At 38.4% G+C, this 16160-nt stretch overlaps 1 protein-coding gene across 1 annotated transcript in view; it reads left to right on the plus strand.

The window, feature by feature from the left end:
- Nucleotides 1–16160, plus strand: part of PCDH15 (protocadherin related 15) — a 934666-nt gene that overhangs the window by 614455 nt on the left and 304051 nt on the right. The gene's annotated exons all lie outside the window — the stretch shown is intronic.

Raw genomic sequence — 16160 nt, forward strand, 5'->3', positions numbered from 1 at the left:
ATACTTTACCATGAAACCTAACTACCGTGCTAAGTATTTATTTAAAAATCTTAATCATCCATCAAACTAATGAGTACATAGCGCTCACAAAATATACAGGAAAAAATACTGGAAAAAAGGATAAAAACGCAAATTAATTGAAAAGAGTGTCCCAGTTTATACATTAATTTTAAAAGTGACTGCAGTACCCTAATTCCCATGTGCCATAAAACTAAATAACATGCACAGGTCTTTATGTATTGATTGACTAATTTATGTATTGATTGTTATTATCACATATTGAGATGAGCAAATCTGAACTTTTCATTTAGGTTCGGGGTTCAGGTGCGTCCCGCACGAAACAGATATATTGCTGGATTTCCTCCCGAACAGCCAATATGGCAATTTTACACCCTTAGCTTCTAGCCATCATAGCCATGGCTAGTTGTTAAGGGCATTAATTTTCCCGATTGGCTGTTCAGCCACCAATATGGCAATATTATTATTTGGATTGCACAATTCACACCTGAACCCGAACAGAAAGTTCGGATCCACTCATCTCTAATCACAGATATTTTGAAAAAAGGTCTTCAGTAGAGATGAGCGAGCACTAAAATGCTCGGGTGCTCGTTACTCGAGCCGAACATTTCCAGATGCTCGAGTGCTCGTTTCGAGTAACGAGCCCCATTCAAATCAATGGGAGACCCGAGCATTTTTCAGTAAAATTACAAACTGAACGAGCACAGTGAAAGAACACAGTGCAGAACAGATTGCAGATGTTCGGGAACATCTGCGATCTGCTCCGGAGACACGTGTGCAGAACGGTGTTCTCCGCAATAGTATTTGAAGAACAATATGTGTAGAGAACAACTTGCAGATGTTGCCAAACATCTGCAATGTGTTCTTCACACATATTATTCTTCAAATACTATTGCGGAGAACACCGTTCTGCACGCGTGTCTCCGGAACAGATCGCAGATGTTCCCGAACATCTGCAATCTATTCTGCACTGTGTTCTTTCACTGCTTTCTTCAATTAAACGATTAAATTAAATGTTTTAATTGTATTTTTTTTACTGTTCTTCACTTCTTTTTTTTTAATTAAATGCTCGTTATCGAGCAGGGCAAATACTCGTCCGAGCAACGAGCCGGTCCGAGTATGCTAATACTCGACCGAGCATCAAGCTCGGACGAGTATACTCGCTCATCACTAGTCTTCAGCCATTTATTTTTTTAAGAAAATTTGAATACCGAATTAATAAGCTAAGTTAAGTCAATGAATCACTAGTTCGTAGCTCTGAAAAGAAATTGGAATTAGTGTACACACCATTGTAGTTAGTGACTAGTATGTCCATGAGTGTTCTATATAGTCGATGATGTTTCCATAATATCAATCTTAAAAACTGAACTAATGCACAAAATCACTATTATTGTATATCCTTATGTATAAGCTGAGTTTTTCAGCACAAAATATGTGCTGAAAAACCTCAATAAAAAAATAAACTTACATACTCACCCTCAAGGACCCCGATGCTTGGCATGGCTCCTGATGCTTGGCACAGCTCCCGGTGGCTCCTCTTCGGTCTTCCCTATGCTGTATTAGCCGGCAGAGGCGCACACTATGATGACGCGGTGTTGCCGATGATGACATCATAGTGTGCACCGGCTACATCAGAAAGAAGAGAAGCCCTGGGGACCGGAGCATCGGGGAGCTGCGCCAAGCATCGGACCGCCCGAAGGTGAGTATGTAAGTTTGATTTTTTTTATGTGCTTGGCAAACTGCGGGCTGGCTGTATACTACATGGTGCTTGTTGGCTGTAGACTACTGGGATGCTGTGACCAATACATTTCTCGCCCTCACCTTATAGGTCAATAGGTTTTCCCAGTTTTTGGTGGTAAAATTAGGGGTCTCGGCTTATACTCAAGTATATACGATAATCTGATTTTATACAGAAAATGCAGGGTGTCTCCCAAAATTAAATAAACCCTATCCCCTTGCTAAAAACTGCTCTAAAAGTCAGCAGGCAGCAAAGGGAGTATGGAGAGGGCTGAGGGGTTAAGACCTAAATAAAGTCTGGTGTTTTGGTAATGGCTAAAAATTGGACTAAGCTAGAAAGGGGTATTTTAATGAAAAAAATAAATGTATATATTATTTACATGCATATATATATATATATATATATATATATATATATATATATATATATATTTTCTATCCACGGGATAGGTAATAAATGGATGATGATTTGATGTAAACCGTACCCAAGCTTTTCTGTACTGTAGGTAGATCATCACCCCTTATAAGATGTTCTTTAAACACGTCTCAACTTAGGATGTTTTGTAGACGTTTATGGCTGGGTATCTAAATGTTAAGAGTACTCTATATACATTCTAGTATAACTTATGGATGGCAACCAACTCTATTACACATTTTCTGACTTTTACTATTTGTCATCAAATCTGGGCTTTATTCCATCTACTAGCAGCATCTCATGTCTAACAATGAATTAAATGGTAGGAATTAAGCCAGAACAACAAGAAAAAATACAGAGAAGATGTTAAAGTCACCTCTGTTGTCTTTAAAGAAAAACACATTTACCATGACAGTTTAATGTGTTATGTTCAAGTTAAGTGCCATATTTGTTGTGTCACCAGCAAAATAATAAATTGCTACACGTTTTTAACGACTAGAACAACAACATGCAATCAGTGTAACCCTAAATTGTGGACTTAAATGAAAAGCTTTTCAGAACAACTCAAATTAAATGGCAAGAAAAAAATTTACAAGCATTAAAAAAAAAAAATCTGGAGAATCTCTAATCAATAAAACATTGTATCCATTGTTCACAAAAGGACAAATCTGCTTGGTCCAAAACAAAAGCGCATCAAATGCCATTTATGTAACCTACAGTATTTATTTCTACAAAAGTAAATTATTTTAACTACAATGTGCAATGGTTTGTTTAAAGCTGCATCAATGCTCTTGGCTTGGTTCTGGAACCATGCGCCAGCTGAATGGTTTGCACGTGACATTCGGAATTATAGATGTACTATTATAGAGGTACAGCAATGGCTCCGAAAATTACAATGTAGCGCTGAGTAGCGCTCAGGAGGAAATATCACTAGAGAAAACTGAGTAAATGGCCTTTCTCTATACCATCCTGCATAAACGTGGACCTGCTTTCTCTTGTACATGGAATCAATGTGCACAGTACTGTAATTTGCTTTTGTAAAAAGCAGTAGAGAACTTCAGGAGTATTTTAAATGTGTACATCAAAGCTTGTACAAGTACAAATTGCATTGTGAGAAACAAATATAGTCCTATGCACGGGTGGTTGGTCAAAAAATGGAGTACCAAGTGCTTTGAATTACAGTTATAGGGACTTTATCACCACGAAACAAACCTCTACAATCGGGTGTGAAATATCCTTTCTAACATTCCTTCTTTTATGTTAAAACTCCCCGTTTACAAATAAAAAAAACAGGTAGGTAGGAAAATGGGCTGAGACAGGGACCGAGACGGGGACAGAAATTTAGAAATTTATAAACTGTATTTTTGTTTTTTTAATAAATCACAGGCAAATCCTGCCTTTCTGCAGCAAAACCTGAGCTCCAATTAAACTCAAGTCAAACCTGACCATACGAGGTGCTTCACTATCAGGCCCTGGGTACACAATGGTAAACTCACAGCACTGTTTGAAGTCCCCAGACTTCTTGCTCTCAGCTGTTAGCACTCTGCAGTCAGATCCAGACATACAGTCTTTTACAGACCTGCTACAGGTGCAGCTAATTCCAGAAAATTTTTTTGAATTTCCCTACATTGCACTACGAGCTGCCTTGCTGCTCTCTGCACATGTCAGGATTACAAAGTCTATGTTGTAAGTGGGAGCCTAAGTAATTAGTGGTAGGGTGAATAGAAGAGGCTGTGGGGGGGGGGGTGTTTAATAGCAATGAGTGAGGGGACAAGCCTCTCATGGATTCAAATGAGCAGGCATCGTTACCATTTTGAAAGTTCAACCCGCTAGGACAGTGATGGCGAACCTTTTAGACTCTGGGTACCTAAACAACAACAAAAAAAACTTTATTGCAAAGTGCAAGCATGGCGATTTAAGTAGTAATTTATTGCTACCTGTTGTACCACAACTTTCAATCATATCGGCCTCTTGAAGACAACAAAACAGTTGAAAGAAGAAGGGTAAATTTGGACTAATGTTGTAGCATCTCGCTATGGTCCACTTGTACAGGAAGAAACGTGGGTCTAGAGGAGCACTAAAGATAATCTGCCCCTTTCCACATGTTCTACCTCTTCTTGCAGTCCCAAGCAATCAAGAATAGCACTGAGAGCAGCATTTCTTGAGTCCCCTGGGATTGCAGGATGATTGGCTATTCCACAGATTCAAAGTTCTCAGCTTGTTGAACCTTGTTTTCTCCAGGCATAGACAATGCCCCTTGTCTTTTGATTTGATTTAACCTGGAACAACTTTCCACCATATTTTTGTATGAACCACTTATATATTAGATTAAATCTAAGTGTTTTAATCTTTCCTCATGACTATGATTCTTTATAACTAGAGATGAGCGAGCATTAAAATGCTCGGGTACTCGTTACTCGAGCCGAACATTTCCTGATGCTCGAGTGCTCGTTTCGAGTAACGAGCCCCATTGAAATCAATGGGAGACCCGAGCATTTTTTAGTAAAATTAAAAACTGAACGAGCACTGTTCAGTGCAGATGTTTTCACTAAAAGAACAGAGTGAAAGAACACTGCAGAACAGATTGCAGATGTTCGCGAACATCTGCGATCTGTTCCGGAGACACGCGTGCAGAACGATGTTCTCTGCAATAGTATTTGAAGAACAATATGTGTGAAGAACAACTTGCAGATGTTTGGAAACATCTGCAAGTTGTTCTTCACACATATTGTTCTTCAAATACTATTGCGGAGAACACCGTTCTGCAAGCGTGTCTCCGGGACATCTGCGATCTGCTCCGGAGACACAGTGTTCTCCGCAATAGTATTCGAAGAACAATATGTGTAGAGAACAACTTGCAGATGTTTCCAAACATCTGCAAGTTGTTCTTCACACATATTGTTCTTCAAATACTATTGCACCGTGCAAGCGTGTCTCCGGAACATCTGCGATCTGCTCCGGAGACACGCGTGCAGAACGGTGTTCTCCGCAATAGTATTTGAAGAACAATATGTGTGAAGAACAACTTGCAGATGTTTGACAACATCTGCAAGTTGTTCTCTACACATATTGTTCTTCGAATACTATTGCGGAGAACACCGTTCTGCACGCGTGTCTCCGGAGCAGATCGCAGATGTTCGCGAACATCTGCAATCTATTCTGCACAGTGTTCTTTCTCTGTGTTCTTCAATTAAATGATTAAATTAAATGTTTTAATTGTATTTTTTTACTGTTCTTTACTTTTTTTTTTTTAATTAAATGCTCGTTATCGAGCAGGGCAAATACTCGTCCGAGCAACGAGCCGGTCCGAGTATGCTAATACTCGACCAAGCATTAAGCTCGGACGAGTATACTCGCTCATCACTATTTATAACCCTTATTATTGTGGCTCCTCATTTTACCTTCTCTGGCTCCAGGGCATCCTTTTTATGGACTGGTGCTGAGAACTGAACTGCATATTTCAGGTTAGGGTTATGGAATTTCTGTCACTCTTCATTGCAGATCCTCTAAAATCTGGTTAAATGGGTTCTGCCAATGGACAGCCATTTTTTGGTTTAATAATAGATATATAGATAGGTCTCCCTAGAATAAACACAGGGTTGTCCAGTGTCTTGGCTGTGTTCTTAGGGCTTTAGGAGTGTTCCCATGAAGCATAGTTTGGTCTGTCTTAGGAACTTTTTCGATGTCGGATTTATCATAGTGGCTTAGACTGCTGTATACAAATGGCACATGATGTGTTACTATTTAGGAACTAATTGCACAAATTGTTTTTTGCCAAAAATCCTATGTATTTCCTATTCCTAAAATTGCAACATTTTGAAAAGTCACTCCTCATAAATGCACATCTGGAAGCAATTGATAAGTGGGGCATAAGTATGACAACATGAAAGCGGTGTAGGCTGTAAAATGTTGCAAACAAGGCACAAATTGGCAGGTGAGACATTTGCATGTAAACACAATGAGAAATGTCTGAATTGTCTTTTTGGACTCTCTCTTTTGGAGCACTTTGAATGCTTTATCATAGGGAAGGTATTTGAACACCATTTTCCTTACAAGTGTCACCTTTAGACTTGTAGTAATAACAGAAATGAGAGGTTATCAGAGAAACATTTTGCATAAATAAATTACTGAACATTTCTAAGTTCAGCTTTCACGTTTACTTTATAGAATAATGGAAGCAGATTGAAGGGTATAAAAGTTGATTTTTCTTTTAGCACAAGACTGTAACATAAGAAAATGTGAAAAAGTAAAATGGTGTAAAGATTTTCAGAATACACTTTATGTCTCACAGTCCCATAGAAGGGAAAGGAAAGCTAGCTGGGCAAAGTAGTAAGTTCCAGGCATTTATTTTGCTGCCCCCCCCCCATATTTTCCTCAACATTTGGGAATTGTGTCTTGTAATTGCTTGAAATTACAATCTAAGCTTAAAATATTGTTATTCAGCACATACACAAATTTCATTGTAGACATGGTAAGCTAGAAATTTATGTTGTAGCAGCACAAATAAAAACTAGTTATTTTGCCATTTCTACTGTAGTATGATATACAGGAAATAAAAACAATTAACTGAAAAAATGATACTGGAAAAGGCAGGACTACGCTTCTTAGACAATGCCATTAAAAAAAGAACACAATGCCAAAAGTGCTGATTTTGGGGTTAACTTTTTAATGCCACTGGAAATATTACTAGCAGCCAAGAAATGACTGTGGCCGTGCACTGGCACTAAACTGGCGCAGATGCAGCCATTTTGGGAGTGACAACCCTCCCCATTTTGGGAGTGACAACCCTCCCCAAAATGGTTGTGCATGTGCATCTGCAGTAGTTTTTAAAGGCCACTGGTGACTTTGATAGCAATACTTAAACAGTTAACACCTGCAATTGGTGCCAGCACCCGAATAGGATTTTAAACTTCAGGTTCAGCCGAACCCGAATTTTAATGGATTCTTTCATCACTACTTTTATTATGAAGGAATTTGATATTACCCTGATTTTAGTCTTTCATTGTTTATCAATAAATGAAAATTCATTAATTTTGAAAATTATTTTTCTGTTGGAGTTGAGTCAGTGATTCACTTCTGTTGATACTCCCCATACCGTTGGTCAGTGCCCGTTATTTCTAGCCGACCCACCATTTATTTATACTTTATTATGATAAACACTAGAGATGAGCGAGTATACTCGTCCGAGCTTGATGCTTGTTTGAGTATTAGCATACTCAAAACGGCTCGTTGCTCGGACGAGTATTTTGCCCGCTCGAGAACTGCTAGAGTCAATGCAAATTGTCTTCTGATAAGTTAGCAGATGTATGGAAACATCTGCAATGTGTTCTTCAGTGAACACAGGATCATTTAAGTGAAGAAAACAGTGAAGAACAGAGTGAAGAACACATTGCAGATGTTTCCATACATCTGCTAACCTATCCGAAGACACGCGTGAAGAACAATATGTGTGAAGAACACATTGCAGATGTATGGAAACATCTGCAATGTGTTCGTCACACATATTGTTCTTCACATACTATTGCGAAGAACACCGTTCTGTACTCGTGTCTTCTGATAAGTTAGCAGATGTATTGAAACATCTGCAATGTGTTCTTCAGTGAAGAACACATTGAAGATGTTTCAATACATCTGCTAACTTATCAGAAGACATTATTTCTCAATAAAATGACACATTGAAAAATGCTCGAGTCTCCCTTTGACTTCAATGGGGCTCGTTATTCATTTTACAGAAATGAAAACAAGATGGAGGTTCTATGTGCAGTTTCTCTATTGTGTGGTTGTAAACCACTGTTCGGGTTTATGGCTGTGCACAAAAGGGAAAAAGCACCACTTGACTTTTGGAAGCAAGATGTTGATGGTAAAGTTTCCAGGTACTACGACTTGTTTGCAGAATCTTTGATTTGCCACAAAAGTGGAAACTGCCAACAAATTACACCATTTTAGAAACCACACCCCTACTATGAGGGCTACTACAAGCATTTCCTTGTATATTGAAAAAATACACTTCACTGGCTGTTATGTAATTTCACACAAAATAGTGGGGGCGCTGTTTATTCTTTATCTATTGCTGACCCTTTAAAAACCCTTTAAGGACCTGGTACTTTTTTGTTTTTTCATTTCCATTTTACACTCCCCACAATCAAAAATCTATATATATATATTTTTTTTTTTTTACACATACGCGTAAAGAGCTTTGTGATTGCACTGTGTGACAAATTGCACTTCATAGTGATGGTATTTATTCGGTGCCATCTTTTTGAAGCCGCCGGCAAAGCTGCTAGCACCGATCGCGGGTGCAGCGAAGACTTACTGGCTATAGAGAGAGCTCCACCCGTGAACCCTCTCCATGTACCCACAGCCGACCGCGACGAGCTATTATGTCACAGGTCGTTACAGGGTTAAGAGAAAAAGGCAGGAGGCAGATAGCAGAAATGTAAACATAATAAAAGTGACAAGATTTTGGGAACTAGAAAAAATAATATTTATAAAGTATATATATATACTGAGCGGATTTACCTCACTGATTACAGCAAAACCACCATTCACAAAGACACATAGGAAGGCTTGAATCATCTTTTTAGTCAGAAAAACAAGCCAAATATATAAAGATTTTAGTAGTACTCACTAAAATAAAGATTGGCAATATATAGAATAACCTACTCGCTAGAAAAAAGATCATGCAATAGCAGCAGTTACCTTCATCTTATTTCACTTCTCAGCACTCCTCTTCTCTTCAGAGAAGCTCTGTCACATGGTGCAGATAGAATTTTAGGCTGGCTTCACACTAGCCTACATTTATCAAAATGAGTACAAATTATGCTATGGGCCGTTTGCCTGTGGAGTGTGCAGGGGGCTTCTGATTAACCAAAACTGGCGCCCGGTCTTCATTAATCTGGTGCCCCCTGCACTACTCGGGAAGTGTGCACCATTTATTTTGGTGCACTTTGTTCATGCTGAAGAATTGTGGCGCAGACAGAATTATGGCCCACATCAGTAATAAATGTGGCAGTAACTCGCACCTTTTTTTCTGTCTTGTCGGACACAGTGCAGCCGCAATACAAAAATGGCGCAGACACTTTATAAATACATGTGCAAGCAGTTTGCTACTTCTTTTTAGTGCAAAGTCGGAGAGAAAACTGATGCTTACTAACACTTTAATAAATGTGGGCTACTGTGTGCTTTCTCCTACATTGTGAGCATATTTCGGAAATATTCCAAATGTGCCCTTTACAGTAGAGAGCTAAGACATATCCAACTCTATGCACATATAGTGGGTTACATCATCCGTTACCCCTCCCCCTAGTACATGTCCCTATCGTTATGTCACTAGGGACCTCCCTCCTACTGTGCCACGTATATGCACAACAGATGCTGGAGGAGAAACACAATACTTTTCATCCATTACCCATTGCATCCGATGGCCTCCACTGACTCTACAAGTCACTCACACAGAAGAGCGCAAAATAGAAAAACATAGATTTTCATGCATTTCCATCTTGCGTTCCTCACAGTGTACAACATATACTGGTCAGATGGAGGCAAAAAACATGCACATACATCAGGGGCTTTCCTGGAAAATATGTGAATGTAGACATAAAAAGACCCCAGTACAGCTGCTTCCAATCACATGCTAAGAATTCAGCCTCAAGACCCAGAACCATAATTGCCTAAAACGGTGGGAAAAGGTGTATGGATGGAAAATATATACAATTTACTATAAATCCAGGGGTAATGACCATTAAATACAAAGTGAATTATTTTAAATACATTAACAATTCATTGTTACCTTGTCAAGCTGAATCGATGATTTACCCTTCATGGATCATGTTCTTATTGAGGATTGGAAAACGAATGGGCTGCTTACTACTGATAAATCCTGTTTGGATAATTTTGCTAGTAAAGTTTACATCTTTACAGCAATGTCGGCTTGTATTTTAAAGTACCATTTCCTGGTCGTTCCAAAAAAACAGTAAAGCCTCTGTTCAGGGGAAGGTGGGTCCATTCTTCACCCTGAACTCCAGTAGCTAGGCCACTTCCTGGAGAAAAGCCGAATACATCGTGAGAGTGGGTTTGAAAAATCTTTATGAGCCTGCCCACAAGCCATAATTAAAATTTATATTAAAGTGGCCAACCACTTTAATTTCACTTACAAGTTTAAGCTTGCATCAGTCTGGATTTTACTTGAATTTTATTCTATATTCTATTATTCTAACATGTCCAGCTCAAGGGAGATTTCTATTTTTTTCTGCTAATCCCCTTCCATAGAAGTCTACTTTTAGACAGAATTATAAAAGTTATTTTCCAATTTATGATTGGATGACACCTTTATTAATTGTAAAAGGCTAGAAAAAAAATGTATCCAACAAGGATCAGTAGTCTGCTTTGAAACCTCAAAGGTTCTTATTACTTTTGAAACCTTGGAGTTCTTGTCTGTTCCCTGTGGACTTGCCTGACTGCTTACAGCAAATTTCCAATTACATTGCATATTTTCTTAGGCACCACATTTTGCACATGTCATGGTATATCACTGGAAGGTAAAAACTGTTCAAGTATGTCATGCCATTTCTAAAAGTCTTAATTCACTCAGAATAAAATAGAAAATCAGAATAAATTCCATACAAATGCAGATTGATGTAACGGAACCTGGCAAAGTTTCAGCACAATGGACAGAAATAAATATATAAACGCGAGGAGTAATAAATGACTCATTCATGCCTAGGACTAAAGGGAAATACAAATAAATATTTTAAGATAATTCTTTCAGCTCAGCTTTCAGCACGGAATACCAGAATAAAAACCATATATTATATTTCTATTAGTAAGCTAGCCTTGATAGTGAATTGTTTCACATCACTTATTTTCAGAATTTTAATGAAAGGCCAGAATTAGTGACAAGAAATGATGAGGAAACTTTTTTCAGAACTGCAGATGTCTAACAAAATATCTGATATTGGGGCATAGCTATAATGGAATAATCATTTTTATATGAAATACTAATAACCTGTAAAGCATTTACATTTCTAAAGTAAAAATTGCTTTATTCCATTGTCAGTTATTTTATGTTATCTTTAATAATAATAATAATAATAATAATTATTCTTGTAGTTCCAAGGGCAGCTTCATTTTTGTAGTCCTAGGACTCCGATCTAATCAAGCTGGATAAGTAATCATATTTATGTTTTTACTGCGATTAATGCCATGTATTTCACCTGCTAATACTTGATTTTATTTTAACTTGTTGTAAGTAACGGTTTGATGTCGCCACTGGCCCGTCTGTCCCCATGCGGTTCTGGGCCGGAAGTCTCACTGGTGGACTTCCTGTTTGTTTTGTTTTTTTATTGCTCCCTGTCATCTGTAAATGTCAAGCAGCTAATTGTATGCTAAGGAATCTGAGGAAGCGCTAAGTCCTAGCGCGAAACGCGTTATTCCAATTTTTAATTGTAAGAACCTTTTATTGTTTTATCGCCATTTATGACTGAAATAAAAAAAAAAGCCTTTTTAAAGGAAAAGCTTCCGAGTAAGTCAGCGCCTGTCTCAAAACTTGAGGAGAACATCAACGCACCCCATTCGGATGCTCTTGAATACTGTATACTGTTTACAGGAGAGCGAACAGCGGGACCGGGCAGCGGCTTAGAGCATTGTTACAGGTATCAAAAGGAGTTGTGAGTGGAATACCACAACACTGATATCCATATTATCAAGGGTAATACACCATAGGAGCGCTCTCTGTCTCCTCTTGTCTCTCCACCTCATTCCTATATCTAGAATCAAATGAGCATATATACATTGTCCTAAGTAAGGGGGGAAGTTGTAAACTACTAAAGGATCGATCTATAAGTAATCTATACTGCCCTCGTTACCAAGACAACAACATAGTAATATACAACTCTACACAGTATACACATATTCCAGGTGATTTATGGTAGTTAGCGCTGGGTGCCCACTATGGTGATAGATCACCTAATGAAAGATGGAGAGGAGAGGATCAGATGGAAAGGAGAGGATCATACAGAGGTTGCAAGGGGATGTTACTTTCCTGAAGGAACCAGGTGATATTAAACTCAGACGAAGATTTGAAACCTTGTCTTATAGATTAGTGACTTTACAATTGCACATGGTTACATTTGGGAATACAATAAAGCCCCCCTCAAACGAGGTGGTAACTGTGAAAAAATGGAACTGAACTGGATTCATAGACTAAACCCCCTCAAGCTGAATAGCTTAAATGTATAGTGTAACCTGGACAGTGTTTTATAAGGAATGTATAGAATCCATTTGTGATCGATGCTATATCCGTGTAACAAGTGACTGAGATACGACATGAGTAATAATTATGTGATCTTTATTTCTTTAGATACATTTTTTTATTCAGATAAATTTGTTGACCATCTATATTATGATATCGGATGGGTGACATCTCTCTTGGTGGATGATACCTCATTTTTTCATATGAATCATTATGATTTTTTCTTTTTTTCATTAACATCATGCCCTGTGCCAACTATAACATATATCCATACAATATACCCATGGTTGTATAGGATTTAAGCCACTTTGTGCCACTAAATACCCACATATATGTGGGACAATGTAGGTTGCCACCTGCAGTGGCTTTGGATCCCCAAGTTGGAGGGTGTGAGCGTGATTTATGCCACATCTCCCACCGTGGTATTTTGCAACCTCTTTGGGATGTGACTATACTCAATAAATATCCCACTGGCACGCATTCTTTCATCTTTCATTAGGTGATGTATCACCATAGTGGTCACCTAGCACTACCTAACATAAATCACCTTGAATATGTGTATACCGTGTAGAGATGAATATTACTTTATTATGTTGTTGCCATGGTAACGAGGACAGTCCCCTTACTTAAAGAACCCCCATTACTTAGGACAATGTGTATATGCTCATTTGACCCTTTAAGTTGTTGTTACAGGTCATTTGTTTATTTTCTTTTTTTGCATTGGTGCATACTGCATCGAGGGCTTGGTTGCCCTTTACCAAGATGGCTTCTCGGCAGCCTCTGGGCACCAATGTGCAGGTTGGATCCACAGATGCTGAGATTACATCAGCTGTGGACCTGAGGCTTTCACCATGAGAGTTCTCACCAGAGCCTTTTGGGTAATTTTAACCCCTTTTTTACACAATTGTCTTTGCACTCGTACACTTTATGATTACACTTTGTACTGTATAATCGGACAGCGAATAATGACATTGTTTTATACTTGTATTTGAAATCGATGCACTTTACCTTTGGATGTATTTTTTTATATGTTTGTACAATGATGAATTTACACAATATTGCACAGGTACTTTAAGACACGCCTCTCTATGTTAATCACCTACTATGTTTTTCTATATATATATTCAATGTGGGTAACTTGTTATCTGCGTAATGAAGGTGTTATACACCGAAACGTTGCCACTTGTTCAATAAAGTTCACCTTTTATTTTGAAATTGGAACCACAGAGTGCTGCCCGCTTTTTACTTTATCTACAAGAGGATCAGGCCAGAACCTTTGGGGGCGCTGCACCCCTCCTTATTAGGAGTCTATAAGATTTTTATGGCATCTGTAATAAACTCGGGTATTACTACTACGCTACCATATTTTGTATCTAGAAAGTTTCCGTTTGTTTTTAGGGCAACAGTGTTTACTTTATAAATTGTTTTTGATGCTGACCGCAAAGGGACAACATGCACACCAAAAATAAAGTCGAAAAATTTACAATTTATTAGAAACCAAAACAAAGACATCACAATAGGACAAACATCTTAAAACATAATTAGAATACACCATAATGGAATATATATATATGAGTCTATCCCCTCCGGTCACCCCTATCAAAATCCTACTTGGTAATAGCATAAATATGTTAGTACTGGTTCTAGAATAAATTCCAAAAATACATCCAAAAAGAATAAATATAAACAAATCCGTAATTAAAGCCAACTTATAGCCCTTGCGAACACCTTGTAAACCCCTGTGGAGTGACGCGACCGACTTCCCTACCCTACTGACTTTAGTTTTTAGCATAACAGTGTTTCCTTTATAACATATGCTTATTGTATATATTTTACCTTGATAAATGATGTTCTTTGATGCTATCCATTTAAACATTAGCACTTGAACCTCAAACATGTTTTATAAGCTTAATATTAACATTTTATAAAGCAGTTAAAAAAATAGCATTGAAAAGCATTTGTTGCGTTTCTCCAAAGTAGCCGGCAGGAAATAACATGAAAAAAGATTGATCTCAGCTTGCGGCAATTTGTGAACAAAATGATTTCAACCTGCAGCAACTTCCATTCCCTATACTGACAGTAGACTTCTGTTAGCTACACAGATGTGTTTCATCGCATGTAATCCCCTGTCAAACGACTTAAGAGGTGAAGCACACATGGATAAAAAGTGTCCTTCCCATTCTGAACATTCACTTAATGTCCATGAGAACCACAGCGAGACCTTATAACAAAAGCTAATATTGGATGCAGATGAAAAGAAGAAGCACTTGAGATGCTTTTAAAACCCAACAAGGTTCCTATTGAAGGACAATTTCAGAAATTATCACAGAAGGCACCCTGTGAAAATTGTGAGGAAAGGAACATCTATTCAGTAAAATGTCATACGTTCATACAACTCTAACGGCGCGACCGCAGGTGTTCACCAAAAAAATGAACAAACGCTTGGTAACTGCCTAATTTTTAATATAATGAGTAGATAGATTTGAGTAGAAAGATGAGCAGAAATTGTGCCTGCAAACCGCACTTGTAAATTTTAACTATTACACAACGTTTGTTATAGGTGCACAGCAAACGTAATGATTAGTTTCCCAAATCTATTTCGAAAACTTAAAAAAAAAAATCATGTCTTTATTAAATAGTGGGGAAACTCCATATGTTTGTCAATTGGGACCACTGTATGATACTGTTTGGTATTTATATTGATGTATTTTGGTGGTAATAGATTGGCTAATGAATGAAACCCCCTCTATTACTGCAGCCCCTAAATATCTATTCGGGTCAGCACTCCTGTAGAAACTTTCTGAAATTCCATCTGGGATTGCTTCCCAAACCTGTCCTCATAGAAGCCTGTATAGCCACATCTTGAAGATCTCACATAAAAACAGAATTTGGCTGGTTTCTTATGCATCTAATGCCTTGATTTTCTCAATGAGGGGGGGGGGGGGTCATTGCAAAGGTTGATTTCAGAACCGGTGAAAGTGACATGTCAAAAATCTGCAAGGAAAAGATGTTTCATAGATTCTCATCAATCCCATATTGTGTTGAGCGGACCCGACCCACAAAGCTCAGGTTTTGCACCTTAAACGTGGGTTGCATAATTGATCCTACCATATACTGCCATACTACAGTATGACAGTATAATAGGATTTTACTGATCATCTATTACAATGTGCCACATTGTAACAAATGATCAGAAAATATTCAAGCTGTCATGGTGACAGATAGTTGCTGACCAATCACGTCATGGGAAGCGACGGTTGGAGACATCTATGCGCCACCACTTTTTTACTGCCACCATCAGTGATCAGTGCTAGCACCAATCACTGGTGTTACTGGTGGGTGTTTGCTGCAATATGCAGAAAACACCCACTTTGTATGGAGAGGGCTCAGCCTGTGAGCCCTCTCCATACACCCACAGCTGACGTGTGACATACTAATACGTCACATGTCATTAAGGGAATAAGCTTGATACACCGAGATCGCTGTGGAAAAAAAAGAGTAAGAAAGCGGGACGCAATGTCCGGAGCTTCAGGCTGTTAATTATTCACACCTCTTGCATGATGTCGCCTCCCTCTCAAGTATGGGAGAGGGAGGTATCTATTACGCAGGAGGTGTGAATAATTGAGCAGCCCGGAGCGCTGAACATTGCACCCGTTAGTCTGCAGCTGCTTTTTAAAACTCCTTTTTTATAACAATCTCGGTGTGTCCAGCTTAATGAAGACCAGCACCAGGAGCCTGGAG

Source organism: Engystomops pustulosus, chromosome 11 (assembly GCF_040894005.1).
Source record: "Engystomops pustulosus chromosome 11, aEngPut4.maternal, whole genome shotgun sequence".
In the NCBI taxonomy this organism is placed as follows: Eukaryota; Metazoa; Chordata; class Amphibia; order Anura; family Leptodactylidae; genus Engystomops; species Engystomops pustulosus.